The following is a 4102-nucleotide window of genomic DNA, read 5'->3' as shown; positions in this document are numbered from 1 at the left end:
ATCAGAACTGCTGAGAGTGGTTTAGCCAAGCCAGAGCTTCTTGATCTCATGTCTTTGTAATTCAAAGAGAAATGACATGCACTTTCATAGCCTGTTTGCACAAACAAATGATGGTCTCAAAAGTCAGATTCAGCCCAGATATGATATGCTATACACAGAAGACAAGTTCAGAGTGGACCTTCAGTGGCTGTTCTGTGTACTCCAAGGTTTTACTTATAGCCTGTTACTTGTCCTCTATGAAGTTGGCCGTTTGCTGTTCCTGTGTTGTCATTATTCTACTGTCCATAGGCCATTTAACTCTAGAAAAAAGGATTATGGGACTTGTAATCTTCTTTTTCCTTAAAAGAAGAAAGTCGTGGCAGTCTTGCTCTAAAGCCCCAAATGTTCACTCCATGTTACCCTACTATAGTTCTGCAAAAATAGCAGAAAGCAATCTGCAAGAAAGCAGACTGTTGTTGAAGTATATGATTTCTCACATCAGGTAATGAGTATTCTGGCCATCTTGAATGCTAAAAACTATCAAGAACTCCATTTCCAGCCTGTCCACTTCTCTCTAGGGGAAAAAGAAAATGCATAGGTTATGTATGAATTGTCTCAGTGTCTGCAGGGATGACCATATGTGCTGGTAGTTAAATACCATGGTTATGAAAGAGGTTATGTGTGGCAGGCATGTCACGTAGATCAAATGTTCTTCCGAGTTCTGTTGTCCAAATTCCTCTTCCCTGAGGTGCTGGAGACAGGGGAGGAAGCTGCCTTCACTCCTTCTTGAGTCTAAGTGATGATAACAATTCAGCTGCACAGGCTGGTCTAATGAAATGCTCCTTGGTTAGGTAGGTACTTTATAGTTGTTGGTATGATTCGAATCCGTAGTTGTGCATTGGAACATAAAACCTTAGACATTCCATCATCGAGTCAAAGTGTCTTAATGCTCAACACTAGTAGGAACTGAGAGAAAGGGTAAAAAGTTTTCAGAATCTGTAGACTACAGTGATCAATACAGAAATTCAAATAAGGCAAATACAGTTGTATTTATGCCTCTGCTATTATGAGAAAGGCATCCTCTAGAGCAGAGTCTTCTGGAGGTTTTGGCTGCTGGCTGGTAAAAGTGAGACACCTAAGGGTTTCACAGAATCTCATAGATGACCCCTGGAAAAATTGCCTTCAAAAGGTGATTGTGGAGGTCAATAAACTGAGCGATCCCAGTGGAGGCGAGAAACTGGAATGCTTTATTGGACTTACAAGTTGATATTTAAAAGGTTTAGGGTCTACGTATTCAACAGGGGATTTACATATTCATTGGGGGGTTGGCCTATTACAAATTGGGGGTTTTACAGAGATGAGGTAAAGGGGAAAACCCAAGTTTACAAATTTTGGGGTCTTAACACTTACACTATAGGGGAAAACCCACTTTATCTTAGGGGAATTACATGGAGGGAATAGGTAACACAAAAGGAGAGATAAAACACAATAGGTCTTCTGCAGACGCTTGATAACATCAGGGTATGATCTCTCTGGCTTAGGCAGGGCACTCCACACTGGTGATGTCCCATTTGCTTCTTAAACTGAGGTTTTTGCCCCAGCTCTTGTAGCCCACACCCTTTTGCTGAGACCACTCAAATTCCTTTCTGCAGATATATGAATTTGGGATCCAACAGGTGATAAGCAGCAGCTCATTATTTTAATGCTCACTGGACAGCTCAGAATGTTTTATTCTGATCACTTTTAACATGTCTACAGTTTCAGATCCCCGCTAAAATGCAGTTATAACTTGGTAGTGGCTCACTTGGTAAAGCACGGAGTCCGTAATGAAAGGCTGTGTGATATCACCACTTGTGTGGATTTTCATTATGTCTGAAATAATTAATTCCAGTGAAGATTGAGTCTTTTTTTCACATTCCCATCTTATTTATATCAGCGGAATATATACTTCTGTGTGACTTTGAGAATCTAGGTATTGGTCTCTGCAGTCATGATTTTGTGATTAGTTAAATGGGGGTAGGTGCAATTCCCCATTTCAGAGACATTGCAGAGATACAGAAAGAGCAGAACATAAATGTAGAAACAGCAGTTGTGAGGTCCTTAGAGACTTAAATGATATCCCATCTTCTTTCTTCTCCTGTCTCCCAAAGTCTTTTTTACACTGACAAGTATTAGGAAGTAATATCTTCTGTACTAAACCTTGTCACTGTGTTTGAATTACAGCCAAAAAAACCTTCTAATCTACACACTTAAGCTTGGAAATGCTATTTTCTTCTGTGTATACCAACTCCTATAGGAAGAATCTTTCATAGACATGTCTCATGTTCCAGTCTCCTACTCTTCAGGAAGTACAGCAGCACTTATCACCTCTGCTTTTCCAGTAACCTTGCTTTGTCTTTAGACCCTGTTGTCAGGTCTGACTTGCTTAGGCTGCTTCAGGACAGTAGGTCTCTGCAAAGGCAAGCTGCTCATGTCCGTGCTAGAGCACTAAGTATAGAAGAGAGAATAATCATATTTAGAACAAGCTCATACAAATGGCAGTAAGACAATCCTAGATACTTTAAGAAATCTTGTCATGCAATTTAAACCAAAAGTTAAGATTTGCAAATCCAGTAAATATTGTAAAATAGAAATTAAATGTTACAGTATATACTAAAAAAAAAATCTGTTTGATAATTGTATTTGGATACTGCAGAAGGAGCATCCACACACAAGGCAGATATGGCAATATTTCACTAGCATGTAAGAACAAAAAAGATCAAATATTATTTTCAGTAATTCAGAGGGTGAGAGATAGCTCAGAAGAAAATGTTTGCTAAATATTTAGTTACTGAGTGAAGTCTGTTAGAAGCCAAATCTAGCAGCAGCATTACACTTGGGCTGCTGTTTGTTAAAGCTGCAGCAAAAGGAACTAAGAGAGGGCCCACAAACTTCATCCTCTGGTTTTTGGAACGGATGCGTTTCTCCCAGAGTGACAGGGACTAAAGTGAGAAACCTCTGAGTGTGTAGGAATGACAAAGCAACACAAAAGAACATAATGGCAATTACGATAAAAAATAAATGCTTAAACAATATGTAGAACACTGTATTAGAATTGTGAAGGTCTTAGAGTGCAGCTCTTCCTGGACCAGGTAGAGAACACAAGTCTGGACTTGGAACGAGTCCCCAGATGTCCCTCAAACTACAGGTTAGAAGAACTGGATGTCTGTTAGCAGCCAGTGCTACAGAGGCAGCTTTTTCTAATGGAGAAGTTTTTATGTACAGCTTGACCATGCTTTTTTCTTCATACATGATCTGATATATTCAGTGTGAACTTCACTTTAAGGGGATGTAAAGGGTATATTTAATCTCAAAAATCTATGTTGTGTGAGAGATCTTGCAGCAGCCTTGATAAAGCTTTGCCTAAGACAGTAAAGAAGTCAGGCTCTCTGTGATGGGTAAACGAGGAAACCAGAAGCAGGTCCCCATGGAGAGCAGGACAAGAGCTCTCCTGAGGAAGGAGGGGAAAGAAATGGCATCTCTGTTCAGCTGAGGGGACAAAAAAGGGAGACCCAGAGAAAATCTTGTGTCATAATTGCTTGGAACCTGTCTTTTTGACTGAAATCTCTGAAAAGAAGAGCAGCCAATTAGAGAGTTTGCCTCACAGATGGCAGTCCATGTCTTCCTGAAGGGTCAAAGGATTTGGCCCAACTTCATTACTTCAGTATTGGAAACAGCAGGGCTTGACAAAAAGGTATGATTCATTGTGTTCCTTTCTGACACTCTAGGAGTTAACTAGGACAGAAAACTAAGTTGATGGCATAAAATAATCTTTGAGTTGTTTTGTGTCTAGTCTCAAAAGGCACATAAAGGTTGTAATTGCTAGGAATAAGGAGTATCAACAAGCTTCTCACAGGCAGTTTAAGAGTGGCTTGTTGACCTCTTTTGCTTCCTTTTACCTGGTAGGAAAAAGCCCCTGAGATTTGTGAGACAGTTGAAGTACAGTATCTGCTCTCCTAGAAAAATGTAAGAAATGCTGACTCCCTCCTCTTGTCCTTTTCCTGGTCAGTGCTCCTACAAACTCTGAAGCAAAGTTTAGTGTAGTTTGGTGCCTGGACTCAGCTCTGTTTTGCTCCAGTGCTGC

The 4102-nt window shown here is 40.2% G+C and overlaps 1 long non-coding RNA gene across 1 annotated transcript in view; it reads right to left on the bottom strand.

The window, feature by feature from the left end:
• Positions 1-1201: 1201 nt before the first annotated feature.
• LOC135411947 (uncharacterized) overlaps positions 1202-4102 on the bottom strand; it is a 3722-nt gene continuing 821 nt past the window's right edge. Inside the window, exons 1-2 of the long non-coding RNA XR_010429397.1 lie at positions 3918-4102; positions 1202-2466 (exon numbers count right to left, since the gene is read on the bottom strand). The exon at positions 3918-4102 is cut by the window's right edge and continues 821 nt beyond it. This is a non-coding gene — a long non-coding RNA (uncharacterized LOC135411947). The remainder of the gene's footprint in view (positions 2467-3917) is intronic.

This window comes from Pseudopipra pipra, chromosome 3 (assembly GCF_036250125.1).
Source record: "Pseudopipra pipra isolate bDixPip1 chromosome 3, bDixPip1.hap1, whole genome shotgun sequence".
Classification (NCBI taxonomy): domain Eukaryota; kingdom Metazoa; phylum Chordata; class Aves; order Passeriformes; family Pipridae; genus Pseudopipra; species Pseudopipra pipra.
This window is presented reverse-complemented; position numbering and strand designations above follow the sequence as displayed.